Consider the following 25,118-nt stretch of genomic DNA (forward strand, 5'->3'; position numbering starts at 1 on the left):
CAATATAACATACAACACACAATATAGTGTAGTGCAATACACCACAATTTATACAATATACTGTACCAAACAACAGCAGAATAAACAGTGGGAGCAAAAGTTCTGTTATGTTTCTGATGCAACACATTTTTCTTTGGAAATCATTGTATTCTACAAGTTATTGATTTGCAAGTTAATTATCTATTTGACCACTTCAAAGGGTTTAATATGGTATTAATGCATTTTTCGAATGTAATGTCAAACTTCAGTGCAACTTATCGGTTTACTTTCATCATAAATTCTGATCAAATATTAGATGGTAGCAACAGTGCCCATGATAATTTAAACTTAAACATTTCTTAAAATAGCTGTGAAGCTTTTTCGCCTCAGTAGTGCATTGTTGTCCCTTTATCCTGCTAGTCCGTTGCACAGTCACTCTGATATCTGTCTGTCAATGGATTATTAATGAGAAATCGAGTGCAGGACCTGAGGAGGTTATTTTTGTCATATGTTCTGAAATCAAATCCGAAGGAAACACAAGAATTGTGTGTGCTCATAAGGAAGCCAGAACGATGTTTTAACCTCTAAAACTGCTTACCATGCAGATCATCTTATCTGTGTGTTTCAATAAATTACCACTGCTCTTCCTCAAGAGAGTTCTGCCTCCTTTCTTGCTCTCCTTCAAGTAATTCCACAGTTCACCTCTTCGCTGTCATACAAGGGTGAATCTCAATAAAACCTACGACAAACTGGTCAGTTTTCATCCCAAAATCAATAAGTAAGCATATACTTCTCAAGCAAATGTTTATTTAGACCATTGAGATTTTTTTTTATTATATATTATTTTATATATAATTATTTTGACAAATAAGCACTTTCTGTCCTGAATTATCCGTATTGTAACAGTAAAATCCCATTTGCATTATTACAATGTGGAAATATTGAATAATTGAAAAATATTGATTGAATAAAATGATTAATAATTTACAATTACATTTAACCAAAGTGACTTAAAGTGCTTTCAAGGTATGCATTTTATCAGAATGTGTGTTCGCTGAGGATCGAACCAGTTATCTTGGAGCCATGCTCTACCAGTTGAGGTATAGTAACTTCAATATATTGATTATTAATATATGAATAATATATTATGTGTGTGTAGTTGTGGCCAAAATATTGGCACCCTTGGTAATTAAGGCTGTGAAAATATGCCTTTATTGTTTATCCTTTTGATGTTTCATTCCAAAAATTCATAAAAAAAACTTTAATTGAAGTAAAGCAACAGGTGAAATATCTCTTTATTAAATAAATATGTTTTTCTCCAAAAAGCATTGGCCATAATTATTGGCCCCCTTTTATTCAATAATTTTTGAAACCTCTAATTGCCAAGATAACAGCTCTGAGTCTTCTCCTATAATGCCTAATGAGGTTTGAGAACAAGTGGCAAGGGATCTGAGACCATTCATCCATAAAGAATCTCAACAGAGGTCTACGCTGGTGGACTCTCCTCTTCAGTTCACCCCACATGTTTTCTATGGGATTCAGGTCAGGAGACTGGGCAGAACCTTGATTTTGTGCTCAGTGGACCATATTTTTGTTGATTTTGATCTTTGTCCTGCTGGAAGATCCAATCAGGGCCTATTGTAAGCTTGAGTCTGTGATGCCATGTATCTGAACAAGATGTCCAGATCCTCTGGCATAAAAACAGCCCCACAACATTAAAGATCCAGCACCACATTATACCGTGGGCATTGGGTACTTCATAATCTCTGTGTGTGTGCCAAACCCATCTCTGGTGTTTACTGCAAAAAGCTCTTTTTTTTTTTTTGGTTTCATCTGACCAGAGAACACGGTCACATTTGAAGTTCCAGTAGTGTCTGGCAAACCAAAGATGCTTGAGTTTGATGTTGGATGTGAGCAGAGACTTTTTTTCTTGAAACCCTCCTTGAACCACATTATAGCAATCACCGGGCCAATTTGGTTGCTTGGGAGACCTGGATGGAGTCACTCAGCACACCCTTGGATTCGATCTAGCAAACTAGCGTACTACAGGGGTGGTAGCCAGCGTCTTTACCACTGAGCTACCCAGGCATTGTGCTTCTTAAGCGGCTGTAGGACAAAAGAGACACTGTCATGGCTACTCACTTCAAAGTGGCACATACTGTTTGAATGCATGTGTAGGCAATAGTATGCAACGTGGTGGAGCTAATGGCCTATCTCATTCTGACTAAACCCCTCACACGTTCGCAGACTTACCCCCACCATTTTCCTCTACCAGAGCCTTCTGGTTCGTCTGTTGCTATGCAACCTACTGCTGTTGCTAAGTGAAGCATTAATTAGAGTGTTAGCTTTGAATACTGTCGTTATCACGTCAGAATTGCCATCGCTTGCATATTTGCACTGAAGTTTAAGATTCCGCCATGGTGCCTGGCAAAGGCGGCATACTCTCCTTTCATTCGGTTTTCTTTTCAGTCTGTCCATTATTAGTGCTTTTTTTTTTTTACTTGTATTCATGAATAAAAGCCATAAGACTTATTTTTTTCCATGGGACACAAAAGGAGATTTTAGGTAGAATGCTCTGTCACCATTGTATGGAACAAAATGCTTTTTTAATTATAATTCTTTTTTGCAGAGTTTAGCATTTTAAAGCAAACTCCCTTTTAAAGGGATAGTTCACCCAAAATGTGTATGACTGTGCCATCCCAGATGTATATGACTTTCTTTCTTCTGCAGAACACAAATTGTAATTATTTGAAGAATATTTCAGTTCCGTAGGTCCATGCAATGCAAGTGAATGGGTGCCAAAATTTTCACGCTCCAAAAAGCACAAAGTCAGCATAAAAGTAATCGATACGACTCCAGTGTTTTAATCCATATTTTCAGATGTGATATGATAGGTGTGGATGAGAAACGGATCAATATTTAGTCCCTTTTTTGATATAAATTCTTGTCCCTGCCCAGTAGGGAGCACTATGCATGAAGAATGTCAATCACCAAAACACAAGAACTAGAATTTGAAAGTGATCTGTTTTTTACCCACATCTATCATATTGCTTCTGAATATATTTATTTAACCACTGGAATCTTATGGATTACTTGTATGCTGATTTATGTGATTTGTTTTTGGAGCTTCAAAATTGTGGCACCCATTCACTTGCATTGTATGGACCAAAAGATCTTCATTTGAGTTCAGCAGATGAAAGAAAGTCATACACATCTGGGATGGCATAAGGGTGAGTAAATTATAAGATTAATTTTATTTTTGGGTGAACAGTCCCTCAAGTAAACAATATGTTTCCAATATTATCTAAGCCTAATCATAACCATTGACAGTTTTTAAAGTGCAATCAGGTGCCCTTGCATTGCATCACCTTTTGAAAACAGATATCAGTCAACACTTTGATTTCCCCATCATTTGTATTATAAATGTGCCACAAGAATAAAAAAATTTTCCTGACAGCTAGAGAGGGAAGTGTGTTCTGTTCCTTCACAGCAGCTGAGGAAGGACTGGAGTGCTGCCACAAGCAGGATGGTATTTAAGGGCCGCTATCCTGACTGGGATAGCAGAAACAGAATGTGCCCGTCCAGCCCAATTACATTAGAGCCTTTTTTTCTCCTACCTCCTGTCACTTCCTGTTGGCACTGTAGCCTCTGGCTCCACAAGGTTGGTGCCCAACAATAATCAGATAATTGTTTTTTATCCTTCCATGAATGAGACACCAAAAGAAGGCCAAATCTTTGTGTTTTAGTCTTTGTCAATTCCTTACAAAATTTTACAATGGTAACTATACCCTGCTAATGAAAATATTTTAAAGGAATATTCCAGGTTCAATACAAGTTAAACTCAGTCTGCAGCATTTTTGCATAATATTGAATGCCACGAAAAAATTATTTGGCACTTTGAGTGCCAAAGCTTGTGTTTAGCTGATTTAGCTGGTCGACCAGATGGACAAGCACACAAACCCCTTCTAAAACCATCAAAGTAGACCAGCCTAACCATCTTGTCTAGCTAGAATACCAGCTTAACTGCCTTTTCTCTTTTCAGCATTATAGTTTTTGCCAATGTAACAGTGGCCAGCTGGTAAATTGGTAAATAGCTGTACAGTGTGTGTAAACCTCACTCCCCTGGCCTCAAGAGGCGCACTAGCGACTGATGCTAGAGGCTGTTGCCTTTAGCCTCCTCATTAGCACGCCTCAATTCCAGCTTACACCGGTTTGAATCCCGCTTGGAGCGGGTCGAGCAGGACCGGTTGCAGTAGTGCCGTGACTTGGATGGGAGATAGGTGTAGGGGGGTGAGTGTAATGGTGGCCAGCTGGTAGGTTGATGTGCAGTGTGCGTAAATGTCACTCCCCTGGCCTCGAGAGGTGCATTAGCAATTGACACTAGAGGTTGTAGCCTTTAGCCACCTCGCTAGCGTGCCCGCCTCCCATGCAAGATACGCCGGTTCGAATCCTGTTCGGAGCGGGTCGAGCAGGACCAGTTACACCAGTATACAATAGTTTCTAACTAAACAACATGCGACAAATTTTTTTTAATTAATATTCATTTCACTCAATTTCAGATATTATGCAGCATATTGATTCTTTAGTTCAGTATTTATACAAAATGTTTTAATATCATTAATCAACTGTAAATGACTATGCAGCGGTCCAGTACCAGACGTGGTACTGTAACTACACGTCACTGTCACGTAGCACCTGTTACTTTTCCCAACGCATGTCAGGATGGACCAATAACAGTCAATTATTATCACTGTATAATAAATTATTGAAAAGATACTGCTTTGGCGGGTTTCCATCCACAGGTACAGATTACTGCAACTCTGTTTTTAAATTCTTCAGATTAACATTGTTATTAATTGACTCTCAAACACAATACAGAACAAAGCAAAACACACATGCACAGAGACAACCATTACCCCCTTAACCCCCCAAAATTCCCTATCCTCCTTCCAGTCCCCAACCCCCAAAAAACATCCCCGTGGTCCAAACCGGAGTATACAATAACACGAATAGAAAAAGAAAAATAAGAGTTTCTCTCCACATGGCCCAAATGTTCCTGTGGTCCTAGCCAGAGTATACACATATATAAACCTGAATAGACAAAATAGAGTCTCTCTCCACTTGGCCTTCACTGAGAGCCTTCCATAAGGTCATGTATTTGTCCCATTTCTTACCATATGCATCTTAACTGCCAAGCTGTTTATATGACATCTTTTCAAATGCCACCGCCCTGCCCAATTTCGGTGAACCATTCTTGAAATTAAGGAGTGCCAATTGACTTCCATCTCTAAGAATTAATTGTCTGCCAATCTATGCACTTGCTTGGACCCAGCTTTTCAGTTTTTTAATTCTTAAATAATTTTCTTTATTTTAATTATTAAAAAAGATTTTTATCATTATCATCATTAATCGGCTGTAAATTACTGGACAGAGCTTCACACCACTGCTATAGCAGCACATTGACATTGCTGTCGCTTGTCAATGTTGCTTTTCTTCGCTCTGGTCACTGGTCAGGATGGATCATCACAGTCATTAATTATTACTGGATGGATGAGTAGTTTAAGAAATTATTTTGCTGTGGCAGGATTCCATCCACAGGTACGAATCATTGCAATTATTGTTTTTCATTAAAATGACTATCCAGTGTAAAAATGTCTCCAATTAGATAAAAAAACGTCCTGAGATTTGAATGCGGATCAATGGAGGATTAATTTTTTTGGAGCCGTCAAGTGCCCCCTGGAGGAAGAAAGTTTTGTGTCTCAAATGTAACAGTTTCGCAATTTCGGTTTATTTACTACATTTACTTTACATTTTTTACAACATCATTGGTAAAAACAGAATTGTGGTACAATTCTTGGAACCCCACCTCACTAATTTTCAAACCCTGGTTATGGCCCTGTAAGTAACTATGGATTTTTGTAAGGGTTTTGACTAATCTCTATGTGGTGCTTTTCTTGACATTAAACCACAATCCATGTGACTACATCAGAATCCACAAGGGCTGAGAGCATGCTGGGTGTGCATTTGTTTTATAGTACCTAATGAAAGATAAAAGAATCAATTGATCTCAAACATGCATAAAGGCTCTCATGGTGTCTCATCAATTGATGCATTGCTCTTTAAAAACTACCACACAATTTCCTATCACAGTGATCTTCTTTTCATCATCTCCCAAACCAAACACATGAAGCTGTGTAGCAGAAATGCCATAAATTAACTTCCCGTCAGCACCAGTAGTAGCATGATTTATAGGCACTGCCATTCTCATGCCTGGAAAACAACAAGAAAGTTCTGTGTTGTTCTAGAGAAACCTATATAGAGAAAATATGCTGGCCATAAATATTTTAACTAGCCACTACAGTGAACTATTTCCTTAAAAATTTGTCGAAATGAAAAAAATGATTTAGCAGTTTTCCTCATATATTTGCAGCAGACAGTGTATGTCATTGTGTTACTGTCAGAAATCTTTTGCTAAAAAGCCACTTCGAACAGAAATGCTGGAATTATGATTTGTGATTCCTCATATAGTCATTTTTAACCTAGTCTCATAGAATGAACATTATTCTATATTCAGTTTTCCAAACTGACTTGTACGTGCCGTTTTCTGAATTTTCTGCAGTTTCTTGAAATGAACACTAGAGGCGCTACTGAGTGGTTATATCATTGTCACACAAATCACAAGTACAATTGCTGATTTAGATTTTATAAAAACATATTTTACAGCCTATTACTCACCCCCTGTTATGATATAAAAACACTTTTACTTTAACACATTATTTAAAAAATAACATTTTAAGACTTGTTTTATAGACCCACCTACATATACATATTATTCCTATGTCATTAGCTTGCTTGGTAGCTCACCTGATAAAGCATTGGACTTTGGACTCGGCGGCCGCAATTTGAATCCAGCCAAATGCACATGAAAGTGACATAGAAGTGACAAAATGACTTTGATGCTTCAGTTACAGTTTTATGTGTTTTAATTTATTTATTTTGAATTTGCATTTTAAAACACTCGCTTAAGTTAAGGTGTTTGTTAAGGATGTCTGTTTTATTAAACCATCATTTATCTATTTTAACACTATTGGTTAGGTGTATGGTAAATTATTAGGTTAGGGAGGTACATTTACTTATTAAAACCTCCATCTAAAATTCACCTTAAAACCTTGTCTGACTACAACCTCATTGTGCTCTGTTTTGGCACCCCCTGCTGGACATTTCACTTTAAAACTGCAGGTAAACATGTAATAAAGCATGTTTTCAGTTTTGCAAAACTTTGCAATGTTAACGTAATGCTGCTAATTTTGGTGGCTGTTAGTTCTGGAGTTACAACAACAAAGGTTTGGGTTCAGAGCTAAAAATCTTTTGGGCAAATTTTCCATAAGGTAAACGTTTTAAGGAAGCATTTCTTACATTTGCATACATGGCAATTTTGACAATGCAGTATTTATAAATGACTAGAAAAGTAACAGTTAACAATTTGATTTGCCAAAGCCAATTTTTTACCTGCATTTGATGCTTGCAGAATGTTACGTTTAGATCCACGCTACACTGCGGACATCAATTGTTGAAAAAATTGTTATTTGTGTAGAGGTGTGAATCTTTGGGTTGAAAGCAGATTGATTAGATTCATGATTCATAGGTTTTCGCTTAGATTCAAAATTATTTTTGCATATTTAGAACGATTCTTTTCAATACACAATTAAATTTAAATTCCATAAATTATTTTTTTCTTTATTTTTAAAAATGCATTTATAGCATTCTTTAAATACTCCTTCTAATGTGTCTTAGGCAAGAAAAAGACAAGATTCTTCAGATATTGCACCAAAAGCAGATGCGCAATGTGCTTATAGAATATTTTAAAGTCAAGCAAAACTACAAAAGTATTCCATAGTTCACTATAACAATTCCATGATCTTTTTTTTTATTGTATTCATTTGAATGACTTTTCCATGACCATGGGTACCCTGAATCAGTAAAACAATCTAAATATTACAGCGATAAAGTAACATTCAGTTACATCAAGGCCTCATATACAAAAGAGTTAAAAAGAAAAGAAATTTCAACTTGACTTGCATTTTCTGCATGCCAAGGCCCCAACTTAACAATGATACCAGTAAAATGGCAATATTTATCTTATAGAAAATAATGGCCAAGTTTCCCTGCAAAGCATTTTATTTCAGTAGTGGCCACGCAATGAGTTGTCAGCTGTACAGTGCTTTAAGTGATTTCACTCGAGACCAGAGCGCGACCATGTGATAGTCAGTGGGCGTCCTGAGTAGAGATCAGAGACAAGGTGCGCGAAAGCTGTTCCGAAATTTTTTTATTGAGAGTTGGGAGTGGTGGTGGTGTAGTGGGCTAAAGCACATAACTTTTAATCAGAAGGTCGCTGGTACGATTCCCACGGCCACCACCATTGTGTCCTTGAGCAAGGCACTTAACTCCAGATTGCTTTGGGGGGGATTGTCCCTGTAATAAGTGCACTGTAAGTTGCTTTGGATAAAACCGTCTGCCAAATGCACAATTGTAAATGTAGTTATGGACAAAACTGAGAGTAGGTGTGATCCCATGAAGGGCGACAGAAGAGTACAGTGCGAATCTGTGAGGGCAGAGTTCTGAGGGCGCACTAAAGAACGACACAGTGCTTGTTAAATCGCACATGGAACTAATGAAATATTATTGTATATTATTTGATACTTGACACAGTTTTGTCGAATCGCGATTTCATTTTAGAATTTTAAAACGATTCTGAGATTCATCAAGCGAACGAGTTAAACATTACACCCCTAGTTATTTGCCCGAATCTTATTATTAAAAGATCCTTATAGGAGGAAGAAATTAGTGTATCATTGTTTATATTATTCACAGACTTTGACTAACGCGTTTATCACTAGTATTTAATAAATTTATTCACTTGACTCTCATTAGACATACCCCCAGATAGACTGGCGTGATTTAATATACATGACCTGAACTGTCAAAACTCGTACACAAACTTCAAATCCCCTCACATCAACGGCAAAAGGCGAGGAGACCCTGGCCAATTATTTTGACTGTGCGAATCAAAGCAAGAAGTGAAGCAGGAAATTCTTTGAAAAGCAGGAAGAACAAACGGGCCAGGGTTCTGTTTGAAGATGTGGGTGGGGTGTCTTTGATTTCAGGCTGTCCATTAAATCTGTTCAAACCCAGACAGATACAGCTGCTATTTCTGAGTTTACATTACAAAGTACTTATTTTAAAAAGCTTATAAAAAATAAACTTCACTACATTAGTTTATAGATGTGGCTGCTTATAATAAACCCACTGAAATAAATGATACTTATCTGTGAATTATAGAATTATAACATTACGTAATTGAGAGGAGAAATTACGACGAATATCTTACCTGACACTGATAATGCAGTGGCCAGTCTGAGCAGTTTCTGTGATTTGGCTCTCCTTTACCATTGTATTTTCTTATTTTTCTGTCTGATGGAGAGAAAAAAAAACCTACATCCATACTGAAAGGCGTGCAGTAGGCATTCTAGATAGTAGATCGATCAGGTCAAAATACATGAGGAGAAGCATTGTGAAAATTCAGTAATCCGCAATCACAGACATTTGCATTCGGATGGCTTTAGATTTCCCAGAGTACCCTTGAGATAGCAGAAATTTGCTTTGGTAATTTGCTTTGTAATTTTTAACAGAGTTTGTGTGAGAAAAACACAGACTTGTCAGATTCGGACAGCATTAAAACCACAAAGTACCTCCTGTGAAACACAAATTTCTCTGACCTCCTCAGGGAAAAATAGTCCTGTCCGAATATGGTTTAAGATACAGCAAAAGACAACATGTTTGAGTGTTGTTTTATCCTGCAGGGTAGGGTGGCACTGACCAACACCTCCAATCTTCACCAAGATGTATCAAGTCTTTGAAAGATATTTAAGAACTTTTATGAGACACCTTATAGCAAGCGTGAGATCCTTGAGCATGATGTAATGATGGTGTCAGGTTGTTTACAAGCTTGCAGTCATGGCCGTAGTGACTTATTCTTCTTATCTGTTTTAGTTCTACTTTCTATCTTTATTATTGGCTTTATTTTTTGCACAGTTTCACAGTTTTGCCTGGGTGTTTGTGCTTGTACTTGGTATTCAGGGGTTAGCCTTGGATTGGGTCTCTTCATATCTCAAGGATAGAACAATTTCAGTCTGTTTAGAAAACTGTTCTTCATCAGTTGTTTCTTTAACGTGTGGGGTTCCTCAGGGCTCCATTTTGGGATCTGTTTTATTCTCCCTCTACATGCTTCCATTAGGAAAGATCTTTGATAAGCATGGCATACACTACCATCTGTATGCTGATGACTCTCAACTTGACATTTCCTATTAAACATGGGAAGCACCCCTCTTAAGTCTCTGTGTAAATGCATGGCCAATGAGTGTTGGTTGGCAAACAACTTTCTCCAATTAAATGTGGATTAGTCAGAGTTTATTCTTTTTGATCTATGGGGATGTGGGGTATATGTAGATGTCAACTTGTCATTGCTTCCATTCCTATGTGAAAAATCTGGGTGTTATATTTTCACACTGAGCACAAGTTTGATCAGTAAATAAATGATGTTGTTAAAAATAGCCTTTTCCATCTTAGATCTATGAAGTCCATCCTCTTTTGCTGATTTGGAGAAGTTTGTGCATGCCTTTGTGTCTCGTTTGGACTGTTGTAATGCTTTGTATCTGGGTGTGAGTCAGGCCTGTCTCGCCTGCTAGGCTTTTAACTGGAACAAGGAAAAGAGACCATGTTACCCCAGTATTGATTTCCCTACATTGTTTACCGGTCCAATACAGAATCCAGTACTAAGTGCTGCTATATGTATTTAAGGCTCTCAATGAGTGTACATCCATGAGAGTACATCTCTGATTTAATAAGTTTGCATAAACCTTCAAGGTCTCTCTGCTCTGGTGATCAGCTGTGTCTGTCGGTCCCTCGATCTCACCTTAAAACTCAAGGTGATAGAGCTTTTGTGGTGGCAGGCCCTAGACTTTGGAATGAGCTTTCATTGGTCATGGAATCATCTCTGTCTAGTGTCTTTCCAGGGGTCCTTAAAAACATATTTATTTTCCCTAGCTTTTCATTAATTGCATTATAAATTGTACTATTTCAATTTCTCTCTTGATAAAATATTTTGAAAGTCCTTAAAATTAGACCTTACGAGCACAACTATGCCTACTCAAGATACTAAAGCCTGGGGTGGGTAAAACTATTTGTGACGAGGAGGATGGTGTGGCTGGGCCATGAGGATACACGTCTGGCGCTGAGTTGCCCCTATCAGAGAGAGAGAGAGAGAGAGAGATATGCAGGTGTGTGTGTGTGTATCTGCATGTCAGTGTGAAGCAGTGACTTATTGTGTGTCACGGAAGAGTGCAGCAATAATTGTCTACATGTGTTGTTCAACCCGGTCCCAGCTTCCTCCTTTACACCCAACAATGAACCTTGTAACAATATTGTTTTTCCAATTAATCGCAGTCTTCATTTGAACATTCTCGAGATTGATTCTTAAATCCCAAGATCGATCTTTCACTCAATGTGCAACCCTCAACTACAATGACAGGAAATCACTCGCATTTGCAACCAAATTACACGCTATGCGACTAAAGTGAATATATTTGGCAACTGGCTGTTAAATGTTCATATTTCTGTCAGCAGTGATTGTAGTAGTTTAATCATGGAGAATTCAGCAGCGAGATCCTTTCACTGCATGTTGAGAGTAAAAGTTGTTCCGTATAATGTGTGTCCAAAGACGAGCACCTGTTCAACAAATCAGTGTAAATACTTGTAAATAGCACAAATTATGCAATTTAATAATAAATTAACAATTTAAACAAAAATAATACCGTATATGAAAGAAAACATCTTATTTATTGATTTGAATGCATTTATTTGTTCATTTTAAAAATATATAATTAGTCAAATTAATATTTTCCTTATGTACCTACTATTAAAAAGGTCCCTTATAAAATTAACAGCATTAGCTGGGAGATAATTTATTGTATATGTAAGCAAAATGGACATTGTAACTGAAATTGAATTTAATCGAAATTGGAATTTAATCGAGAGCTTGTGAAACGGAATCGAATGGAATCTGGAATCTGTATCAATACCCAGCCATATTAACGGCAATTTCAGAATTTTTACACAGTTTTGTTTACAAGGTGACTTTGTCATTTGAATATTGAAGTCATCCAAAATGGATGTTTAAAATATTATCGGAAAACAAGACAAAATTGCTCATTAAATCTGGGAAAGCTTACAGCTGTGTTGAAAAACAAAATGCCCATGTTTACATGTGTCTTGGGAGTTATGTTTGCTAGCTTATCAGGAACAGTAGATTGAGTGCGTATGTGTTTATAAACTGCACAAAGGATGCTCTTATGTTTGTTTGAGGCTCCTATGGTTGTTTGAGGATCTTGTTCTCCTTTTTGAGCCCAAGTTTTTGCAAGCACTTTGGAGCTTCTGTGTTGTGTTTGGAAAGGAAGTGACATGGACAAAAGTGTGTTTGTGTAGCTGTCTTTGTGTGTGCACGTGTGTGAGCGTGTAAGGGGTTTCATTTGCCATTATTCCTCTGGCTTTGTTTCCGTCCTTTCTCTCTGTGAGGTTTTCTCTCAGGGAAAAACAAATCGTGATTGTCTCCCTCTGTAGATCTTGCATATTCACTATTTTCATTCACAAAATGGGCAGACTTAAGAGTTTTGCAACCTTTGTACATATGATTTTTTAGTACGTTTTATTTACGAACCATCCGCAATCCAGTTTAAGCAGGCACAAAATATGCTGAAATATTGAAATTAAGTGAAATATGCATCCTATCTATGCAAATGAAGATTGTGCCCCATTCATAAAAGTCAGGACTGTTTGGCTGGGGCATTTAATGCTATTACTACCTTCGAAAAGCTAATGATGGAAAGGAGCCAAATGATAATGAAATGATGGAAAGGAGACTTCTAACCAGGCATATATCCAGGCATACAGTTGTGGCCAAAAATATTGCCACCCTTGGTAAATATGAGCAAAGAAGGCTGTGAAAAGTATGTCTTTATTGTTTATCCTTTTGATTTTCACCAAATCAGATATTCACAAAAATCTAACCTTTATTTGAAGTAAACTAATTGAAAGGGGGGTCTCATAATTAAATAAATATTTTTCTCCAAAACTGCCACCCTAGAAATTGTTATGAGTAAAATATATCTGACCATTCATATTTTTTTAGTACACCTGGGTGACTAGGAACATGACATTTTTCACAGGGGTATAAATATGAGGTAACACACAGGGCAAATTCCATTAGTCATCCATCACAATGAGTAAGACCAAAAAATATAGTTATGATGTGTGGCAAAATGTTGTTGAGCTTCCCAAATTGGACTTGGCTATAAGAAAATATCTAAAGCATTGAAAATGTCAATTTCCACCATCAGGGCAATAATTACGAAGTTCCAATCAACTGGAGATGTTGCAAATTGGCCTAGAAGAGGTCTTGTGTCTTTGTTGTCTCCATATACGCTGAGGAGGATGGTTCAAGTGGCCAACAATTCACCAAGGATCACAGCTGGACAATTGCAGAAATTAGTTGGATCTTGGGGTCAGAAAGTCTCTAAAACTACAGTCAGATGTCACCTACATCACCATAAGAAGTTAGGGAGTGTTTTAAGAAAAAAGTCTCTGCTTTCATCCAACAACAAACGCAGTCATCTTCAGTTTGCCAGATACTACTGGAACTGCAAATGGGGCTGAGTTCTGTAGGCAGATAAAATAAAAATAGAGATGGGTTTGGCACACTCAGAGAGGTAGCCATAAGGAAAAGTACCCCATGCCCATGGTTAAATATGGTGGTGCATTTTTAAAGTTGTGGGGCTGTTTTTATGCCAGAGGTTCTGGACATCTTGTTCAGATAAATTACATCATGGACTCTATAAAATTTCAACAGATAAAATTTTTATATCTGTCTGCCTCTGCAAGAAAGCATAAAATGGGCTGTGGATGGATCTTCCAGAAGGACAAAGATCCAAAACAAACATCAAAACCAACACAAAAATATGGTTCACTGATCACAAAATCAAGATTCTGCCATGGCCATCCCAGTCTCCTGACCTGAATCCCATAGAAAACATTTGGGGTGAACTGAAGAGGAGAGTCCACCAGCGTAGACCTCTGTTGAGATTCTGTATGGAGGAATGGTCTCCGATCCATTGCCACGTGTTCTCAAACCTCATTAGGCATTATAAGAGAAGACTCAGAGCTGTTATCTTGGCAAATGGATGTTGCACAAAGTATTGAATAAAAGGGTGCCAATAATATTTCACATCTATTTATCATAGATTTTTGTGAATATTTTGAATGAAAGATCAAAAGGATTATTTTTTCACAGCCAACTTTGCTCATATTTACCAAGGGTGCCACATTTTTTGTCCACAACTGTAGATTGTCAAGCTTATCTTCGGCATTTTGGAGAACCGATTCAGGTGTCTGGATCGTAGTGGTGGAGTGATGCTGGACAGTCTGTGTGAAGTATGCATGATTGTGTTAGTCTGCTTCATACTGCACAACCCAGAACCGGCTTACAAGATGGGAATTATGCAATGCAAATTGCATTCAGCACAAAATATTTGTCTGTATGCACTATTACCTTATTTGCGTATTTCCTATTGTTAATCAGGTGCTAAATCAAAGCAGAAGACACATGGTGAGCATATCATATTGAAGATAACACAATTCCCCGCTGACCCCCTGTGTGTGTGTGAGCGTGTATTTATCACTTTGTGGGGACCAAATGTCCCCATAAGGATAGTAAAACCCAAAATTTTTGACCTTGTGGGGACATTTTGTCGGTCCCCATGAGGAAAACATCTTATAAATCATACTAAATTATGTTTTTTGAAAATGTAAAAGTGCAGAAAGTTTTCTGTGAGGGTTAGGTTTAGGGGTAGGGTTAGGTTTAGGGGATAGAATATAAAGTTTGTACAGTATAAAAACCATTATGTCTATGGAAAGTCCCCATAAAACATGGAAACAGTGTGTGTGTGTGTGTGTGTGTGTGTGTGTGTGTGTGTGTGTGTGTGTGTGTCTTTTGTGTTTATGTACTGTAGTTAAGTTCTGGGCATTTGCAGTATGTGTTCATATCCTTACCCTTCTGCCATTCTTTGTTCTTTTCCGTGTGTGTGAGACTGCTGATGGAACTGTGTTTTGTTTCATTGCACACGACTCAAATCTCACAGTCACGAGACAGAATCTATTACCACCCCCTTCTCCAGCACACTCTCCGATCATTGGCTTTGTGGAGCAGCAGCAAACAATGTGTGTGATTCCTGTACACTGCACCGTGGGAGGCATTAGTCAAAGGGAGCGACTGTAAAACATAAAGCTCTGCGGCTCTTGGCTTTTAGTCATTTGCACTTCTGTTGAATCCATCAACTGCAGAACGGTGGCTCTGGCCAGCTAGTTTTATAAGCCCTCAGTACCTCTCCAGTACTGTAAGATATTTGGAAAACTCATTTTCAGGACTTGTAAAAGAAATACTTGGCAAGATTGCATTTAGTAGTTCTTCAAGGTCGATAGGCAAGAATCACTGTTATTATAAAAAAAAAAAAACATAACCCTAAGTATTAAACTTCAGTGTGTAACTCGTTCCCTACCATTAACCATTTGTGCTGACTGATTGCACTGTGAAATCGATGACCGTAGGTTGAAAGTTCTGCTGCTGAAATCGGTTTGTGCTTACCAATTTCAAGCCACTGCTCCCAGTGGCCGAAGATGAAAGATTTGTTGAGTGTTGGCTACTTTGAGCTCCGTTTTCAGGTTGAAATGTCTGCAGAGATGCGCCAAAAGTGAGTTGCATTTTTATCTTTGAATTATGTAAAACTGCCTACTTTCTTAACAATCCATCAATCCAGTCACCAACGATACGATTTCATTGATTCAATGTGTAACTGACCCCTCAGCAAATTATGGTAAACCTCTTGCATTTTTCTCTTTGCTTTCATTTTTGCTACATGGGAAATGAATTTCCTGTGCTTAAGCAGAGTAAAACTAAGGACAAAAGCAGTCCTTGCAACTGGAATGTCGTCCTCTATTGCGCACTCGCTCCAATGTGTTTACCTCTCACGGCATCGCCAACTGTGGAAAAATAAACTATAACCTTTCCAACTGGCATGGACCAGCACAGAACAGCATGGATTGCAACCAGGGCCACTCAGCCTGATGGTGGAAAAGCAGCGATAGCTTCAATTAGCATTTTAGACAGATTAATTTGTTTCTACAAACCATCAAAATATGGTTTCTACACTTGCACCTCCTGAATCATGACCATAGTAGCGATATTTTGAATCCTGTGTGCAGAAAGAAAATGGCTGTCAATTACAAGCTGTGGCTTCCAGCCAGACTTAAATGTCTGCAGCTGACATGACATGATCACCCCTGCTGTGGTCCATCAGTCCGGAAGATTCCATCACCTTGATGAAAGCTGATAACTTGTGTCGGAATACCTTTAGAGAGAGTCTGCGCTTTGTTGTTGTTTTGTTAAACAGTGAATTAAAGCCTGCATTCCTGCTTCAGGCCTCTTTGATTCTGATAACACTGGATGTTTCTTATCTGATTGTCAGAGAAATGTCCTGTAAGCTCAGACTGTCTCCAATGAGGATGATTTTGTAGCTGATAGAACACGTAGATAGAGCTGATAGAGCATCTCTTCTCTTTGATGGCATAAGCCTTTGCAGGTGTGTACCATTTGAGTAAGCTTAGTTTCTGATTGCAGATGATGGTTAATTTGTTCATAATGTGTCCTTAGGTGTTTAAGAAAACATGTGTTGTGGATATGTTGATCTTTGAATCACTACCTGCAGTCCAATTTTAATGTGGAAAACAAGACAAATGTGTGTTTATGTAACTTTCAAAAAAAGTACTGTGTTGGTACCATGGTAGTGATGGTATCAGATAGGTATATTAAAAACAACAAATAAACATTTTTCTTTCCTTTATCAAGTTTTTGGGTTAAAATACAATAAAATACAAAAGTGCATAAGGGAACGTGAATATATTAGGTCATGTGTCTGGTCTCACAATTTTCTACATTTTCACAATTTTTAAACATCTTTTAGCTTTTTACAGTTCACTTGTGTTCCTGTAGTGGGAATATATATGTGTGTGTGTGTGTGTGTGTGTTTATATTTATTAAGCAATATCACAAGAGCAAGCGTTATGGCCCTACATCAGCACTGCTGTGATAGACGTGCATGGAACAACTTTCTTATGTGACGGATCAGAATCTGCCATTGCTGGTTAAAAACCAATGATGAGTCCACGCCTTCGTTAGTAATTAAAATGTTTTACTTTTGAACTAAAATCATGACTTGGGCTGTTTCTAACAAGTTATTGGAAAAACAAGAATGTGTGAGAGTGAAAGATAGAGAGTGAAAGATGGAGAGATGGAGCATGTGCGATCATCTGTTGATGATGCTGTAGTCTGTTAGTCAGCTTTCTGAAGATAATGTCAGTTTGGTTAAATGCATCCTATTTTCTTAGTGGAAAAAAAGCCGTATTCCTCCCTAATTCACAGTAGCCGGTGCGCAAGAGCCTATAGAAACCGCAATGTCCTCCACCATTTTGTCCTCTCCAATGTGGAACGTCCGGTATTTGGTAAGTGCCTGGAGTTTGTTATAAATAATCAGTCTGTTTTGGCTTTTAGCTGTGGTGAGCCTTAATGCTGAAGTTATTTGAAAGCCATTTAAAGCTATTTCCTAGTTTTAGAAGTGTAGTAGTAATACGATCGATCACGGAGCGCTGTTGAATAAACACTGAGTAATGCTGATTCACTCCGCGTCACCTAATTGGCTCATATTACATCCAAAAATTTTATTTTGCCTCCACCTGCTGGCTAAAATATGTAATGCCACAAAATTAAATGTAAAGGGACAAATGGCTCTTAAAATATCTGCACTGCTGTTACACTTTAGTTTAGAAAGGCATGATTATGGCAAGATCACTTTGCAAATTGGTGAATTTATGATGCAGAAACAGCAGCAGCAAGGCTGCACCTCTCCCAGATTACACAGAGCATGACACTTATCAAGATGCTCATAACTAACAAAAACAAGCTTAGTCAAAATCTGACAACGTAAGAAGCACATGATTACATAAGACTGTGTGTGTGTGTATGTGTGTGTGTATGTATATATATATATATATATATATATATATATATATATATATGGCTAGACAACTGGATCAGAGCATCTCCAATACAGCAGGTTTATGGGGTGATCCTGGTATGCAGTGGTTAATAACTAGCAAAGTGGTCCAAGAAAGGTGAACCGGCAAACAGGGTCATGGGCGCCCAAGGCTCACTGATGAGCACGTAGAGAGCGAAGGCTAGCCCATCTGGTTCGATCCCACAAAAGAGCTACTATAGCACAAATTGCTGAAAAACTTAGAAAGGTAGATGATAGAAAAGTTTCAGAACACACAGTGAATTGCAGCTTGCTGAGTATGGGGCTGCGTAGCCGCAGACCAGCCAAAGTGCCCATGCTGACCCCTGTCCACCACCAAAAGCGACTACAATGGGCATGTGAGTGTCAGAACCATGGAGCAATGGAAAAAGGTGGCATGATCTGATTAATCACGTTTTCTTTTACATCATGTGGACGGCCGTGTGCTTGTTCATCATTTACCTGGGGAAGAGATGGCAGCAGGAAACACTATGGGAAGAAAGCAGGCCGTCTGAGGCAGTTTGATGCTCTGGGCAAAGGTCTTCTAGGAAACCTTGGGTCCTGGCATTCATGTGGATGTTACTTAGACACATACCACCTAGAGTTGAAGTCAGAAGTTTACAAACACCTTAGCCAATTACATTTAAACTCAGTTTTTCTTAATTCCAAAACATTGCATCTCTTAGGTCAGTTAGGATCACTACTTTATTTTAAGAATGTGAAATGTCAGAATAATAGTAGAGAGAATAATTTTTTCAGCTTTTATTTCTTTCATCACATTCCCCGTGGGTCAGATGTTTACATGTCAAGTAATTATTATTTGTGTAGCGCCTTTCACAACACACATCATTTCAAAGCAGCTTTACAGAAAATCATGAATCAACAGAAGATAAAACTGTAATATCTATAAGGTCTTTAATAGTTTGACAAAATACAATTGTGAAAATAAGTAGTTAAATAATAATTGTCTTTATAACCCCAGTTAGCAAACTGAAGGCGACTGTTGCAAGGAACGCAAAACTCTACACAAAGGCAAATGTTAACTTCTGACTTCAACTGTACGTAAAGATTGTTGCTGACCACGTACACCCCTTTATGGCAACGGTATACCCTGATGGCAGTGGCCTCTTTAAGCAGGATATTGTGCCCTGCCCCAGTGCAAAAATTGTTCAGTAATGATTTGAGGAACATGACAAAGCATTCAAGGTGTTGACTTGGCCTACAAGTTCCCTAGATCTTAATCCGATTGAGCATCTATGGGATGTGCTGGATCAACAAGTGTGATCCATGGAGGCCCCACCTCAAAACATTCAGGACTTAAAGGATCTACTGCTAACATCTTGGTGCCAGATACCACAGGACACCTTCAGAGGTCTTGTGGAGTCCATGCCTCGATGGGTCAGAGCTGTTTTGGTGGCCCTAGGGGGGACCTACATGATATTAGACAGGTGGTTTTAATGTTGTGACTGATCGGTGCATTTGCTTCCTTTTATGGCGTTTTAACAGACATAATGTTTAGAGGAGCACAGTGTAATTAAATAGCTCTGGTCATGTGACTATTTGCACAACTCATGTGAAAACAATTCTGCTTTATCATTTACAATTTACAACTCTGTGTAAAATACATCAACAACTCCATTCAGACCCCATTCACCCCATTCGTTGGTGAAAGGGGTCTGCTGTTCTGCAGTGGCTAATGCACTATCAAACACACTATCATGCAGAGACACTGTGACAGAACCTTGGAGACTGCACTCAGCAGGGTTTCTGTTAGCTGGAAATGTCCGACAAATTCAAAAATTGTTTACATTGCCACGGATGACTTTTCAGACATTTTGAGAAGTTCAAAAGCAGCCTGCGCTATTTCTGTCTCGTGTACCAGTTTAAAACACTTCTTTAGCGCATTGGTTGATTAAAAGGTGAGTAGATCCCGAAATTCATGCATAATCTCAACGTGAGATTTAATTCATGATAACATATAAACAAACAACATAAAAGAATGCCTCGCAACTGTTTGGTGTGTTTCAGTCAGAAGTGGACAAGCGAGACACATCACTGTTATAACTGGCCATATTATGCTTATTTTTGACCACTTGTGTTTTGATTGTGTTGGAGAGACTCTTGTATTATGACACATTCATCATTAGGCCTATGTCAGTGTATTATTGACATATATTGCAAAAAGTAAAAGAAGAAAAAGCACCGTTGATTATTCATGAGATTATCTTAACCAATCATGTGTCAGCAGTGCAATGCATAAAATCATGAAGATTTAGGTCAGGAGCTTCAGTTAATGTTCATATCAACCAACAGAATGGGTGAAAACATAATGATTTTGCCCGTGGCATGATTGTTGGTGCTAGAAGGGCTGGTTTGAGGATTTCTGTAACGGCTGATCTCCTGGGATTTTGATGCACGACAGTCTCTAGAGGGTGTAGAGAATGCTGCGAAAAACTACAAATATCCAGTGAACAGCAGTCCTGCGGATGGAAACACCTTGTTGATGAAAGAGTTAAACAGAGAATGGCCATTATATGGGTTAATGTCACCTTCCTGTCAACTCGCTGGATGTTTTTTTTTTTTTTCACACCATTCTCTACACACACTAGAGACTGTCGTGCATCAAAATCACAGGTAATCAGCAGTTACAGAAATACTCAAACCAGCCCATCTGGCACCAACAATCATGCCACTGTCTTAATCACTGAGATGATAACACATGGGAATGGGAAATTTCCCATTATGATGGTTGATGTGAATGTGAACTGAAGCTCCTGACCTGTATCTGCTTGATTTTATACGTTACACTTCTGCAACACGATTGGCAGATTAAATAATAAAATGAATAATTAGGTGTAACAGGTGTACCTAATAAAGTGGTCAATAAGTGTAAAAAAAATAAATAAAACAAATGATATTTTCAGATACAGTATATATTAGTTATAGTTGATAAATACAGTTATATCATAATATTTTTTTGCAAGTGGTTAATGTAGGTAAAAAAATGACTGAACTTGTGTATGACAACAACCTTGGCCTGAACTCCTTCCCTTGAGGCACTTGACATAATTTTTGTCCTTCTCCGTTTCTCTGTCCCACCCCGCACTGTTACCCCTTGTTCTTTGTTCTTCTTATACCAGTAATCCAGTTGGACTATAACACACAAGCCCCCCCTTGGCTAGAGATTAACAGTGGACAGACACACGCGATGAGGCTGAACATTTGGCTGATGCTAGCCAGGATGGTGTCAGATTCTGACACTCTGTCTGGGAGTGTGTAGGTTGTGCCAAGGTCTCTGTTCAGCTCTCAGACAAGGAGATAATTCATCCTTAACTACCCTTTCGGTTCTACAAGCATTTAAAGGAATACTTTGCCCAAAAATGTAATATAATTTTCTTGCCCAAATGTCACCTTGATGGGGAAGATTATCACTAAAGACCTTACATTTCCATCTGTTCTTCACACATAGCTATAGTATGGTTTCAGAAGACTTGGAATATAATGCACAAGTATTATGAATTACGTTTAGAAAACATTTATGGTTTGTCATTTTCATTTTGGAGCTTGACAGCCCCAGTCTTCATTCATATTCATATACAGTATGTAAACGTGTGGCCAAAGTCACCTTTTTATTTCACAGAAAAGAGGAAGTCATACTGGTTTGGAACATCATGAGGATGACTAAAGTCTTATTTTAAAGCTTCTGTCAGTACATTTACATTTACATTTATGCATTTGGCAGACGCTTTTATCCAAAGCGACTTACAGTGCACTTAAAACAGGGACAATCCCCCTGGAGCAACCTGGAGTTAAGTGCCTTGCTCAAGGACACAATGGTGGTGGTTGTGGGGATCGAACCAGCGTCCTTCTGATTACCAGTTTACCAGTTATGTGGTTTAGACCACTACAACACCACCACCATCATTGGTGATGATTATCCGGCAGGTCACCCCAAAGCCCTAAACACTTATCACACAAGTGAAAACACATTCAAAACAGTTTTTTATTAGCAAATCCTCTAACTTCTTAAAAGTTGACATTCTGTTTATCTCATGTAGGAAAATTTTAATTTTTTGACATTGTTTGCCCAAGATATGAAAAATATTTCAAACTGTGTGTAGTTTAGATTTTTTTGGGGTAGAAATGTCACTGCCATAAGGATGATTTAATAAACCATTTAAAACATAGACTGAAGTTTTAGAGCAGTCCTCTGAGAGTCTGACAAACCCATTCAGAGCAGTTTGTATGAAGTATATGCAGTTGATTGAGGAAAATGCTTTTGAGGAAAATTGCCATCATTTGCTCGCCCTACTATCTTTCCAAAGCCATATGACTTTCTTACTACCATGGAACTCAAAAGGAGTTGTTAGGCAGAATATTCCTGCCTAATATTCATGCTGCTTTTTTCCAAACAATGTAAATAAATGGGGATAGAAAAATTACCTTTTAATGTATCAGAAATACAGCTTGCGTACTATATTCTAGTCTTCTGATGCCATAGAATAGCTTTATGTGAGGAACAAACCAAAATTAAAGTCGTTAATCAACAAAAATCTTCCCTTCCGCCATAGCACTCAAAACAAATTTGTGTTTGCGTCTGTTAAAATATGGCTTGTGAAGATTTATCACACTAGGTTTGACATCCAGATATCTTTGGTTTTGGTGTGTTTTGGAACTGATCGTGACATGTAAATTTTGAATATGCAGAAATGCAAATTAGATTTGAGAGCTACTGTGGACGGGAAGATTTTCAGCTTTTTGGAGCTGCATTCAGACTGAGAGTGGCGAGTGACATTTTATAAAAAATAAGTGATTTTTCCACTGCAGCATTACAGATACCATTTTTCAGCCTTGCAACTTTCAGTCTGAGTTTCTCGTTAGTTTGTGGGTCAGCTTTTCTAGAGACATTAGGGCCTCATTAAATTGTATGTCCGAGTATAAGAGACTGCTTTGGGTAAAAGCATTAGTTCATTCTCACGCATAACCACAGTTCGCTCAGCAAACCTCGCTACACTGAGTTACATCTTGTCTGTACTTCATCAGTTAGATGAAGCACTGCTTTAGGGAATGTCACCCTGCTCTCCGTCTCACTCTTCTTTATTCAGAAGCAGTCACACACCCCTCCTGTCTCTTTCAATATTTTCTTGTTGTCTTCCTATCTCGTATGGCTAGACCTTGCACAACAGGATCTGATCGACTACACTAACATTTAAGTTGTGAAAAGTAGCCTCAAAATGTTATGATTCCAGGCATATGTGGATTATAAATTAATTAATCTAAGCATAGTTGAGACAAATACATCTATCACAGGACAGATCATAGTCTATGGAGCTGTTCAACCCGAATGTGTTCTTGCGCTAATGCAGTGCAATGAATGGAAAAGAACACAGGTTCTTTTAAACTTGACACACTATAATGCAATTTCCCTGTGCAAGATGCTGAAAAAAACGTGAAACACATCATAACAGGTAAGCGAATCTTCACATATAAAAACGATTTAAAAAGAGCACAGACTATTGCAAAAAAAGTGTTCTATGTGAATGGCCCCAAATAGACCCAATTATATCTAAAAAAAAAAAAAAAAATCAAATAAAAAAAATATCTCCTCATTGGCTCACCCTCATGATATCCCAGGTGTGTATGACTTTCTTTCTTCAGCAGAACACATTTGAAGAAAAATGGAAAGAATTTAGCTCAGTAATTCCTTAAAATGCAAGTGGATTAGAATTTTGAAGCTCAAAAAGAACAGGCAGTCAGCATAAACGTCATCCTTACGACTCCAGCGGTTACATTTATGTCTTCTAAAGTGAGATGATCGCTTTTGGTGCAAAAAATATAAATATTTCAGTACTTTTTACCTATAATACATCGCTTATGTGTTTTATCAACACCATTACATCATGCACGCATGCCGCTACTGACCAGAGGCAACGATTTAGAATTACAAAAATACTTGAATATTGATATTTTTATTATATATTGATATTGAAAATATTGATACGTTTATGCTGAATATATGTTATTTTTGGAGCTTCAAAAGTCAGATCACCGAAGACTGGGGTAACCTATTCTCCTCCACCCAAATTGAGGTGAGTAACCGCGCCACCATGAGCACCTACTAAGTAGTGGGAATTGGGCATTCCAAATTGGGAGAAAAGGGGATAAAAATAAAAGTGTTCTGGTGAAGAAAGAAAGTCCTACACACCTGTGATGGCATGAGGGTGAGTAAATGAGAGAATTTTAATATTTTAAAATTTTAGTAATACATTGTACCAGTACTGGGAAATATTACCACATCATAAAATGGCGTCTTGATACCACAGACCCCCCTGCTGTGTTCTGTTAGCATTTGCACCAAAGCATTATCTATTAAATTAATGACCTTACCAATTTTATTCCAAAGTTAATAAAATGTATTAACACAGTCCTTGGTTGGATCCCAATTCATGTTCTTTTTATTGTCCTATGTACATTGCAAGATCAGGATTAGTGCATACCAAGCTGTTACAATTGTTTGTCAAAAGTGCTCTGATGGTTTACTATTTGCATTGGATTTATGAAGTGTGCATCTGTGCATGCTTTTCAGGCTAATTTTTACCACAGTCCAACCAGGTTTCATGGCAAGTCATAAAAATTACCACAAGGAGGAGAAAACGTTCAAGTTGGCTTATGCAAAAACCTATGACTTTTACTCCCATAGAGAAAAATAAACAAACCAACAAACTTTTATCACGGTTTTTCATAAGTTTAACCCCAAACCTAACCAAAAAGTCTAAGCCCTTACCCAAACCCTAAACCTAACCATAATTTTAATAGGAAACTATGTGTTTGTGTATTACAGAAGGAATAAATATATATGGTATGAGTAACAAAATGTGTTCAATAACATTTCCATTCTTAAAATAT

At 37.9% G+C, this 25,118-nt stretch overlaps 1 protein-coding gene across 1 annotated transcript in view; it reads left to right on the forward strand.

The window, feature by feature from the left end:
* Positions 1-25,118, forward strand: part of LOC127647151 (protein TANC2-like) — a 208,890-nt gene that overhangs the window by 85,018 nt on the left and 98,754 nt on the right.

Source organism: Xyrauchen texanus, chromosome 8 (genome assembly GCF_025860055.1).
Source record: "Xyrauchen texanus isolate HMW12.3.18 chromosome 8, RBS_HiC_50CHRs, whole genome shotgun sequence".
Classification (NCBI taxonomy): domain Eukaryota; kingdom Metazoa; phylum Chordata; class Actinopteri; order Cypriniformes; family Catostomidae; genus Xyrauchen; species Xyrauchen texanus.